Here is a 12,494-nt window from a genome sequence, read left to right on the forward strand (position 1 = left end):
GCCCGCGCCAGGAGCTCCATTGAAAAAGAAGGACCCCCGCGAGCCGGAGATTGAACTGGATGTACGATAAAACGGCGTTGTCACTTTGCGGAGCTGATGGATTTCCGCTCCCACCCACCCTTATCTCTGGCTGGTGACTTGATTCTTTAGTGAAGAGGCCCTAGATGTAGCGATCCTTCCTCCCACTCCCAGCAGCCAACGCTTTCTGCAGCGGCTCCCATGCCCCGCTCCAGCGCGCGGGCTCCGTGCTGGGTCTCCCGCGGCGTGCGCCTCAGTCGGGCCTGCGCGCCCCTCTTGCCCCTCCTCGGGACAGCCCAGCGGCCCCAAGTTTCTGCTCCCCGTATAGACGGTGTTTCCGGGAGAAATGCGTGCGTGTATAAGGACAGGGACCCAATAGACCAGGGACAAGAATCCAAATGATTTCACTAATGGTGCTTGGGCAGGGCCTTCAGAGTAGGGCTCTGTTTTCACATTTCAGTGGGCTAGGAGGGACTATAAAGCCTTCTCCTATGAAGATCATAAAATAATCGTTGCTCAGGCCGACGCTCCTGTCTATATCCCACTTCACATCTGGAGCACCGCCGTCCTCCCCTAGGCCTCAAGGCTGCAAACGAACGCCTCCCTCAGGTTTTCCCTCGGTTCTCGGACTCCAGCTCCTCCTGACTGATGACTCCATCCCCGCTCCCTCAGCTGCCTCTCTGGCTCTCCTCTTCCTCATGCCCTTCATCTTTGGAGGAACGGAAATGTTATATGAGATTCAGATACTGAAAGGGACTTTTAGCGGCGTAGGTTACTCACATTTGAAGGTCAGGCAACACTGGGGAGTCTCCCAGCACCACCAGGGGCTGGAGAAAAAGGTGTTCCACGGTGTGCATGGTTACATGAAATGGGGAGAAAAGTTTTCTCCAGCTCAATGTATATTTATACTGCTACCTTAGGATAGAGGAATTAGATGTTGGTAGTACGTTGTTTCCCCATTCCTGCGCCAGAAAATTTGAGCGCCTATTGTGGGAATATAGTCTACATTCCAAAGCCAATTGGCTTAGTGTTAGGAAAAGGATATGCTACTCATTTCCTACTGTAGGGAAGCTAAGCTACTTGGTGTAGTTTCCAGATGTGGGGGTCTTCCAAGTGAAGAGACTATAGTAGGTCTCTCTCATCAGACAGTTTTCCAGTTGAGTGAACTGCTAGGAAATGATCTTCTAGTGATCTAATTTGGAGCTTTTAATTATTTTAATACCTATCGTTTGAGAAAATAGACATGTCAGTAATTTCTGAAAAATGCAAATAAGGATCTGATTGTCCAGCTTCCTCTTGTATCAACTCTTACACGTCATCTGCTGCTCCTCCCCATGCCCCGCGCCCCTCTCCAGGGTAGGCATCTGCAGAGCTATGGGCAGGGAAGCTCTAGACCAGATATTAACAGAGACAGTGTTTGTTGTCCATTGGAAGTAGGGTGTATCAGAGCCACAATCAGTTAAAAACGTCAAGTTATTATTCATCTGCCCCATTTCCCACAAAGGTTCTATTGATATAAGCTTACCAAGTCATTTCCATTAAATAAGAAGATTTCAAAGGGACGTCTACTTCCTCACCAGCCTTGAGTGAACACAGTTTGGCATTACGTTAGACATGCTCATATGCGAATAAATGCATAATTGTCACATAATCATTCATTGCTATGCACCAATAGATTGGCCCAGAAATATCACATAAAACATAATGGATAAGTGCTGGCATGGAGTGATTTATTTTGTCTTTCTTCTTTTTTGGATTGCTTTTGAAATTTCTGGCCATCCATATTTTGGATTTCCCTCACGAACTTCTACTAGGTTAAGGCAGGAGCAGATCTCCAATGGCCTGCTCTCTGCCTGTGGTGGGAAACGGCGCCACCCATTTCCGTCACGTGGCGCCTTGGCCCCGCCCATCCAGCCCCACCCAATCAGAGCACAGGGAAGAAAGCGGCGTTGGCCCCGGGCCCGCCTCTTCCGGCGCCTGCTTTCCGCTCGGGCGTGTCGTCGCGGTGGGTTAAGGCCTCTGCTTGTGACGGTGCCTGAGGCTGATGGTGTGCAGCCCACCGCGCTGCGCCCGCCGAGGCACAGTTCCTGGCACAGGCCTCAGGTCCTGACAGAAGTGCTTAGTAGGGTGGAACGCGGTTGTCACTTGTACAGGCATGGAGACCTCCCGCCTCAGTCGGGGAAGAGCCGTGGCCGCCCCACTCCAGGAGCTGGAAACAGGAGTAGCGGCCGGAGAGCTGCTGGGGAGCAGCAGGTGAGTGGGCTCCGCGAGGGACGCTCAGGCCTGGGCCCGCGGCCTGCTCTGCGCCCCGTGCCCACCTTGCTTTGTCCTCCCGACTTCTTGGTTATTTTATGTTTCTGGGATGTGCTTATGGGGTCAAAGGTGATGGGCCGAGCACTGCTGTTGAGGGATGTCAGTACTGAAAAGCTGAATTAAGCTTGTGCATTTGTTAGATCTTACTCTTAATGAATATTTTGGAACAGGATTAGAAAACCCCAGCTATTCAAAACACTGCTTATTAACAGCAGTGCTGCACATATCGGTGACATTTCAGGAAGGATCGCCTTTACTTGGTAACATGTTTTACAGGCTTTTCTTTTCCTCCCATGAATGATCGTATCCCTTAGGGGAACACGTTTTTACTTGGTTCTGCCCAGAAATTTGGCAAAAGTATATTTTCCAACATTCACGGTGATAAGTAATTGGATTTTAAGCAGAACTGATTTTGATCCAAACCCAGGATTGGAAGGAATCTCACAGGTCCTCTATTTTAATACATATTCTAAACTTTAGTTTTTTATACGATGTATTTGCTTAGTGTTTTTTTTCTTTCTTTCTTTCAACCCCTGCCCCCATTTTTTTTTTCTGTAAAGATAGAGAAGGGAAAGGAAAGATCCTACAGTATTACAGCTTTTTTTCAGATGATTCTTGTCTTTCAGTTTTAGTGGAGTTAAATTTATGTGATCAGATTCTACCACATGCACAAAAACTGAGGCTTTTTGTAAAAGCTATTAAAATAGCTTTTCTGTTGTAAAAGTAATGCATCCTCACTGTAGAAATTTTTAAAATACTGAAGAGTACAGAGAAGAAAGTTCATCTTCTGTCACTCAGAAAAATCACTACCTATGTTTGATTTCTTGTTTCTGGATTTTTGCTGTGAGTTTTTGTATAGGTGGGGTCATATTTCACCTGGGATATCATTTATGCTTCTCCCAAGTAGTACAAGTATTTCTTTATATTATTTACATCTCTTTATGATATTTGTTATATAAGATTCTCTCCAATAAATGTATCATGATCAAGTCAACCATTCTTTCATAACTGAACATTTAGATTGTTTTCCTTAATTTGAGATAAATAATGCCAAAGTGATCACGAAAGCAAGATTTTGGAGAAAGGATCCTATATATTGTTTGGTGTATCACTTTATTATTTATTTTGCTTAGGGCAGTGGAAGCAATGAAAGAACAAGATGACCAGCTCAAGAGGAGACATGAATTACTGACCAAAGGTGGTGGTTTCAGTGAACAGTGAAAATTCAGCCTGAGGAAACTGAGAGCTCTAAGCGCCTGTTTATGCTGTGGTGAAGTAAGCTAAGAACAGCACTTACAAATTTTTTATGTGTATATTAAGCTTCCCTGACTTTGAGTATGAGTTTGGCAGCCTCCCCACCAGAGAAGGAAGCTTGCCTGACTAAAGAGGCGGGAGGAAGGGCAGGTCTCTTCTGATTTAGGCTGCTAGCAAGCTGCTTGCCTAGCTTGCCCTGCTGTTTTCTGTGCTCCAGCTGTTCTGTGGGTAAATAGGAGGCTTTAGCTTCTAGGGCTGTCAATCTGGCACCTTTCATCAGAACTAAATTCAGGTTAAAGGAAAAAAAAGAACTCATAACCCACAAAGAAATTTGAGGGTGGGGGCAGAGGGTTGAGGAAAAGAATTAAATAGCAGTAGTCTACCCTTTCATTTACATGACACACATTAACCGTAACATAGAAGTTCCAAGAGAACTGTCTTGTTCCCTTGTCTCCAGGAGCCCATGTAGGGCGCTTTAATTGCCACATTTTCAAACCGATATAATGGTGGGGATGTCTTAGTAATTACCTTAATGAGATAACACCTTTCCTTTCCTCAACCTACTCATTATCACGCCTCTTGTTCAAATTTCAACTACAAAGAACTACACTGGTAAAAAAAAAAGTCTGAAATGTGTTGTTTGAGGTCTCATACCCTTAAAATAATCACATTGTACATATCTTAAAAATATGAAAGAACTAGTACACACGGGCAATTCAGGTATATTAAAGGAAAAGCTTGAGATAAGCAAACTAAACATCTGGGTGCCCTTTAATTATTCTTGGTTGGATTCTTTATCTTGACCTATAGTGATGCTAAGGTGCCAAAGTGATGAATTTTAAGATGTTGGGCTGCGAAGACGTGCAGCTGCAACATTGATGGATTTGGGAAGGATGGTAACAAGGTTAGCTGCATGTGAAGTGTGAATTGAGATTTTTGCAAAGAGACTGTGATTGCAGATGGGCATAATGTTGTACCCTTGCATGAAATCTTGCTATTATTGTGTAATGGTCAGACAGAGTGTGAAATGACTTATTACTTTTCTTTTATTCTTTAATGAAGTTGGTTAGAGTAGCAGTACTACTGCTAGTCAGTAGCAGTAAAGCACACACACACAACTCTATGACAGGTGCTGACATATTAAATATTTATTTAGTTTTGACTTTTCCCCCCTAATTTCCAGGAATATCCATATGCAAATAGAAGCATCTCTTTATCTATATAGACAAATCTGCACTGATTTGTGTATCTGTGCACGCCCTTATTATCCTGTGTAAATGTCTGTACAAGGCCCTGACGGATATCAAATATTTCAATGTCCCATAAAATTTCATAGCACTTTTAAATGTTTAAAAATGCTGTGATGCTTTGAGGCTGATTTCTGCATGGAATTCTGATTTGAAAACTCTGTTTGGGTTTATATGGATAATCTTGAAATATCAGCTTATCATTGTGGTGACTAGAAATGCTTTATGGAACAAAACATAAAAACCCATCATGAGGCACAGTCTTTAATGTGGTTGAGTCACAGGGAAGGTCAAATCACAGTTCTCTGTCTTGTAGTAGAGAGTACGTGTCTTTCACTATATCGCAGAGCCCACAGTGTAAATGCTTTACTTCCCAACATCAGCATCGCGGAAGGATGATACCTTAGGCTTTACAAGTCAAAAGGAAAATAACGCTGTGGTGTTAAAACCAAACCAAACCCCCTCTCCCTCTGTGGTTAGTCTTCTGGCTCCAGATGCTTGTGTTAGAAACACTAAGAAATATTTGGTTTTGGAGCTTAGGGATTTTATTCATTATATAATGATTTTTAATATGATCTGTAAGATTCATTATCATTCTTTATGCATTGATTTAATATCCTTGATACGAATGATAAGTGTTTAGAGGAGACACAAAAATATGTTTTTAATATATCCCCTTAAATTGAAAATATAACATTTTAAAAGAAAGTTTAATTTAAATTTGTTTACCTATTTCATATTGTTATGTAGTCAGGTCCTGGTATAATAAAACTTCTCGTTCTGTGTTTGGAATATATTGAGAATCGAATGATGTTCTTCAGAGCAACACAGATTATCCCTTAGAAGCTAACTTAGAACAACTGGCCTAGAAAAATAATGTTTAGGTTTTCCTTCAGCATCGCATTTTTTGACCCTTTCCCCTACTTTTCTTTGGCTCATCTTGCTGCACAGGCAGAAAGACTTCTGACTATGACTGTAGTTCCTCATTGCTCAAAAGGTAGAATGACGTATTTATTTAGATGAAATCTGAACATATATATCATACTTTCTTTTTTCATTTCCTTTTTTTTTTGACAAATGTTATCTTTTCACTAGGAGCCTCTTAGAGTGACTGTAGTCTAAGACTGCAGTGGCATGAAAGTTGACGTTTCTCAGGAGGGTTCTAAGAACATGTGTTGTATGGGAAACTATGCACAGAGCGGGTTTCCGAAGGACTTGAATTTTGAGGTATCTTAAGTCCATGTGTTTGTGATACCAGTTTTAGGAAAGACATACAGTCCTGCTGCTCACATGGTGACTTGGCCATATCTATAGAAAACTCGACTTTTGGCTTTTGGCAACTGTAATTAGGCCCTCTTTATTCTATATTCCTTAGAGTGAAGTGAAGTGGCTTACAGCCCACTAAGATCAGACCCTTCCATAGCTCTGTGAAAGTGAATCTGTATAAGAGAATCAATCATCTGTTACATAGGTGGGAGTCTGATCCACTACCTTATGAATTTCAGATTTAAAAAAAATTAGCTGAGTTGCACCTGTTGCATTTAACTGTGACAGCATTTTTTGGAATCCCCTACAACTTAACACCAGTGTTGTAAAACTTTGAATACTTCCTCATTAAGAAGTTTTCAGCTTACCACGAATATGCAGTATGCACATAAACATTTATCTCAACTAATTTTTCAGCTGATATTTTTACTCTTGAAGCTTTCTTCCTAATCTCATTCTAGGATGAGAGACAGATCTTATGTTTGAAAATACTTAATGGTAGTTTTCTTAAGCAAGATGAGAAATGTTCCCTGTGGGTTGGTCAGGGAATGATGAAATGAAACACTTAGAGTTGACTTATTAAAGAGTGTGTCATTGCATCTTTTTCTTTCTAAGTACTGGTTTCTAATTCTGGATTGTTGCCAACAACATTATTCTGTGCATACTTTCTGGTCCTAACTAGTGAAGTAGCATCTAACATTATCCTCAGTGTACATTATATGTCTTCTGTTGCCCAATCCCTAGGTCAGTGCCTAGTGTAAAGTAGATAAAGTTTACATGACTGAATGTGGAGTCATTGATTAATTAAAAACAGTATATCCAAGTGATGTTTGCAAGGTGATACATTATTACTTGATGGGAGGAACTATGTCTGATCTTTCATTGTATTTCAAGTACCTGGCACATGAACTTGAAAATCTTAAGGGTACAGTGGATATTTGTTACCATTATTAATTATTATGGTGATATAGTACAATTCTATAAAATCTAATTTTATTTTTCAGTTAGTTTTTGGCTAATATTTTGTAGATGTCAATGAGAAGAGTAGCAAATGGTAAAACTGGTCTAGTTACATAACATCAGTTTATTCTTGATTTAACTGCACTACTGGCCTACTTTTTAGTTAAACTCATTCTTTTTTCATAGCTCTGAAGTAGTCATGTGATTCACTAGACTTGTTCTTGGTGTGGAGCAAGTAGAGAAATGCATGGAACACTCTTTTCCCGACTCTTTTCTAAAAATAAGCCTCTTTAATTGGGATAGGAGTGAAGGCCAAGGTCAGGAATTGACTGTAATTTCCATTGGATCCTGTGTTCTAAATTGTATTGGTGAGTAAATTCAGTCAGCGACATAAGCTAAGAAAAGGAATAGAGATTCCTTTAGCTTATTAGCAATATTCTTAACAGGGTAATGACAACTGGGAAAATAAATTGAGTTGGCAATTTAATAGGTACAATTCAAAGAGTAAACAGAAGCAGCTAAATTTCATGGTTAATCGTAGTACTATTGAAACAAGGCTGCTGGAAGACACTGTTAATGAAAACAGTGACTTTCAAAATGAAGCTACATTTAGCAACTATTTTTCACCAGAAGTATTTGGCATGATGTTTGGGTTCAAAAATTACTATTCTGTATTGCTTAGTGCATTGTTAACTGGAATCTGCAATGTGTGTGGCAGGAGAGGAGAGAAAACGTTTGCTATTTCCTGTACGAAAGCTCACATCCAGATTCTCTTTGCATTTTACCATGCCTGTATTTTAAGGGGCGTGGAGAACAAAAGCATACTAATAGAGCGAACTCTTAAAATCTTGTCAGGTATTATTTGTGTATTACTGTTTTGTTGGAAAAGATACAAAAATATAAAGAATTAGAAAACAGAACAGCTAAAATAAGTTGTAATGAGTGACATCTCGAAAAAACACACAAGGAAATACAAATGTACTGACAACACATTTTCATTATTCTAAAAACAGACTCTGTCTGATAGCTAAACCCTATTACCTGGGTATTTTAGCTGCTACCAAAGGAGTGAGACTATAATAAATAGCCATTCCTTCTAGGAGGCGAAATAGAACTGGTGTCACTTTATTTTGTGGTCTCCCGGTTCGCTCACACTACGTATTTTACGGAAGGTGTGGAAAGTATGTAGAAAGACTGCATTAAGATACTTCATCTGAAGGACGGCACATTTCTTAGGTACTTTTGGTACCAGTGTATTGGAGGAGAACGTTGAAGAAACATGCAGAAACCGTGGAGGCATGATAACTGTCCCCAGTGCACAGCAGTGATTCATGATTCACTGGAGAGCGAGGCTCAAGTGGATCGTACTTTTTACGGTACAAATGGGATTCATACTGTACTTCAGAGGTACAGCATGTTTATAGCCAAGAAGGCCACATTTCAGCTTCGTCCTACTGCAGTGAGGCTTAGGAAAAAGAACATTAGGATTATTTTTTAAGCTTCTAGATTAAAAAATAAAAGACCAATAGTTATTACTGTCCAAAGGCAGAGATAATTTTAGAATTATTTTAGTTCTTTTCTTCAGGCTCTGAAATCTATTCACACTGGATAGCATTGCTATGATTCATATTTATTGTCTGTGAGACACTGAAATATGTGATCACCTTTTCAGTGTCGAAACTGTCTTACTGGCATATACACATCAAGACTTTCCCTTTTCTAGGTTATAGCACCAGGAATGAAGCAGATTCTGACACGTTCCCTTGCATGCACATCCAGGACACCTCTATGAGAGGTGTGTGCTTCTAAAACCATTGTGAACTTGTCCGCTGTGGACGGAGAAGTGCGTGGCTGGGCAGACCACTGCGTGACTGCGCGGAGCGGCACGTGAGGTTTCAGAGTCCCTCTGCCACTTCCCATTCTGCATGTCAGTGCCTTTCTCTGTTTTCCTTGAGCCTTTTCTTCTTTTCTCCTATTTCTCCTGCTTTCTTCGTTTGTCTGCTGTGCCTCTACTTAGTACTTTCGCCATTCTTCTGTGTCTGGCACCTGATTGTTTGCCTGTTTTTCTCCTTAGACTGTAAGCCTTTTGAGGACATGTAATTCACATTTAAAAAGTTTCCCCAGTGCCCATCAGAGATGCTCAGTAAATATTCAGTGATCTTCCCCAAGCTGATACTCTTATCTTGCAAGTTATGTAGGAGACTTTCAGTATTATTTTTTTTCTCATCAGTATGTGTTTTCTTTTCTTTTTTTTTTAACATTTTTTTATTGATTTATAATCATTTTACAATGTTGTGTCAAATACCAGTGTTCAGCACAATTTTTCAGTCATTCATGGACATATACACACTCATTGTCACTTTTTTTTCTGTGAGTTATCATAACATTTTGTGTATATTTCCCTGTGTTATACAGTGTAATCTTGTTTATCTATTCTACAATTTTGAAATCCCAGTCTATCTCTTCCCACCCTCCACCCTCCTGGTAACCACAAGTCTGTATTCTATGTCTGTGAGTCTGTTTCTGTCCTGTATTTATGCTTTGTTTTTGTTTGTTTGTTTTTGTTTTTGTTTTTTAGATTCCACATATGAGCGATCTCATATGGTATTTTTCTTTCTCTTTCTGGCTTACTTCACTTAGAATGACATTCTCCAGGAGCATCCATGTTGCTGCAAATGGCATTATGTTGTCGGTTTTTATGGCTGAGTAGTATTCCATTGTATAAATATACCACCTCTTCTTTATCCAGTCACCTGTTGATGGACATTTAGGCTGTTTCCATGTTTTGGCTATTGTAAATAGTGCTGTTATGAACATTGGGGTGTAGGTGTCATCCTGAAGTAGGGTTCCTTCTGGATACAAGCCCAGGAGTGGGATTCCTGGGTCATATGGTAAGACTATTCCTAGTCTTTTGAGGAGTCTCCACACTGTTTTCCATAGTGGCTGCACCAAACTGCATTCCCACCAGCAGTGTAGGAGGGTTCCCCTTTCTCCACAGCCTCTCCAGCATTTGTCATTTGTGGATTTTTGAATGACGGCCATTCTGACTGGTGTGAGGTGATACCTCATTGTAGTTTTGATTTGCATTTCTCTGATAATTAGTGATATTGAGCATTTTTTCATGTGCTTTTTGATCATTTGTATGTCTTCCTTGGAGAATTGCTTGTTTAGGTCTTCTGCCCATTTTTGGATTGGGTTGTTTATTTTTTTCTTATTGAGTCGTATGAGCTGCTTATATATTTTGGAGATCAAGCCTTTGTCGGTTTCACTTGCAAAAATTTTCTCCCATTCCGTAGGTTTTCTTCTTGTTTTACTTCTGGTTTCCTTTGCTGTGCAGAAGCTTGTAAGTTTCATTAGGTCCTATTTGTTTATTCTTGCTTTTATTTCTTCTAGGAGAAAAATTTTGAAATGTATGTCAGATAATGTTTTGCCTATGTTTTCCTCTAGGAGGTTTATTGTATCTTGTCTTATGTTTAAGTCTTTAATCCATTTTGAGTTGATTTTTGTATATAGTGTAAGGGAGTGTTCTAACTTCATTGTTTTACATGCTGCTGTCCAGTTTTCCCAACACCATTTGCTGAAAAGACTGTCTTTATTCCATTGTATATTCTTGCCTCCTTTGTCGAAGATGAGTTGACCAAAAGTTTGTGGGTTCATTTCTGGGCTCTCTATTCTGTTCCATTGGTCTCTATGTCTGTTTTTGTACCAATACCATGCTGTCCTGATGACCGTAGCTCTATAGTATTGTCTGAAGTCTGGGAGAGTTATTCCTCCAGCCTCTTTCTTTCTCTTCAGTAATGCTTTGGCAATTCTAGGTCTTTGATGGTTCCATATAAATTTTATTATGATTTGTTCTAGTTCTGTGAAATGTGTCCTGGGTAATTGGGTAGGGATTGCATTAAATCTGTAGATTGCCTTGGGCAGGACTTTCAGTATTATTAAGCTCTAAACAGTTTTTTTTTCTCTTTTTCGGTGTCTGCATATATAAATTCAAATTTCTGATTCATTTAATTTAGTTATGGTGTTTAAGGATGCTTGGTTTGGATTATTAACACAATGTTTGTGTGTATAATATTCAGTGTTTGGTAGGTCAGGATCTCCTGTACAGCCTCTTACTTACCACATAGAGCTTGTGGTTTCTGATGATTTGGAGATTAACCTTGTTTCTTTTCTATAGCAGCCAAGAAAGGCTGGAATATACAGTCTTAGAAAGGGGAATTGGAGCAGGGAAATCTTATGAGCCAACTCTTCTCTTAAAAAAAAAGTAAGAGAGAAAGAGAAAGCTATTCTCCACTCGTAGGCTTTGGGAAAGTTTAATTAAACTTATTGGTGAAATGTCTAAGAAATGTAAGAGTTAGCATTCACCAACTGTTTTGGCTGTTTATTCTGACTATCATGCAGTCATGTTTGGTATTTATTTAAAATGCTCTTTTGGCTCCTAGTTCACCTAATTTGAAAGGATGATTGGAGAGTTTTGGTAGATGAGTATTACAATGTATCTGGTTTCCTTGTATCTTCTGCTGGGGTTCTGTCCAGCGTTTCTCTGCAAGGCCAGGTGACCCGAGAGTCTTGGCAAAGAGAGTCTTCAGGCTTTGGCAGTAGAGGATGGGCCTGCATTCTCTCAGTTGCCCAAATATGTTGTGACTTCCGGTCTCAGCAGGCATCCCCTTCTCTTCCGTAGCAGCCGTGCACGTGTGGAATTGCTGTGTTTTTCCCCTCCTACCTCCTGGGGGAGAGTACCACTAGTTCTAAGCTGGGGTAAGGCAGGTCACTGGCTAGAGTTCAGTCTGGCCCTGTTAGGCTTTATTTCTACAGGTAGAGTTTGATACATACTCAGAGGGAGGCCTTCTTTTGGGGGCATAGGAGAAAACATAACCAAATTAAATACAATGTTAAGCTCTACCTGTATTTTCTTTTTTGGGAGTAATGTTAAAAAAGCTATTTCCCTTTAAGAAATAAACACAGATGTAAGTACTATGTCAAGAACTAATCCTCAATTTTAAGGTCATTTCCATAGAAGACTATTTTATTAAACCAAAATTTTACAATGGAAAATGATCAGATACCTAAACGATACAAAACCACTCTTCTAAAGGACTTCTCCAAACACATTTCATGGAACGTGGATTGTTTTCCTGTGAACACTCCCAGTGATTGGTACAAACCTTTGCCAATGAATGACAAATTTACATACACATCATGTCAGCCAGCAATATTTTGCTGCTTTAATTGCTTTAGCTTCAGGCATTCTGTGTCAAAATAGAGTGTTTAATGTCCTGCAAGTTGCTCTGTTTCTTTGCAACATTAAATTATTCTGTAATTTGCCTGTTTTCTTTCTAATGCATTGTCCATTAAGTCCATTAATAATTTATGATATACAATGTATGATGCAACTTTAAATACAGCTTCTTTTTTAGAAGTTCTAGGTGTGTGTCA

The 12,494-nt window shown here is 39.9% G+C and overlaps 1 long non-coding RNA gene across 3 annotated transcripts in view; it reads left to right on the plus strand.

Moving 5' to 3' along the window:
• The first annotated feature begins 2,061 nt into the window (after positions 1 to 2,061).
• LOC140698312 (uncharacterized) overlaps positions 2,062 to 12,494 on the plus strand; it is an 89,122-nt gene continuing 78,689 nt past the window's right edge. For all 3 annotated transcript variants that reach the window (XR_012076052.1, XR_012076051.1, XR_012076050.1), the window contains exons 1-2: positions 2,062 to 2,271; positions 3,465 to 3,606. This is a non-coding gene — a long non-coding RNA (uncharacterized lncRNA). The remainder of the gene's footprint in view (positions 2,272 to 3,464; positions 3,607 to 12,494) is intronic.

This window comes from Vicugna pacos, chromosome 9, assembly GCF_048564905.1.
Source record: "Vicugna pacos chromosome 9, VicPac4, whole genome shotgun sequence".
NCBI lineage: Eukaryota > Metazoa > Chordata > Mammalia > Artiodactyla > Camelidae > Vicugna > Vicugna pacos.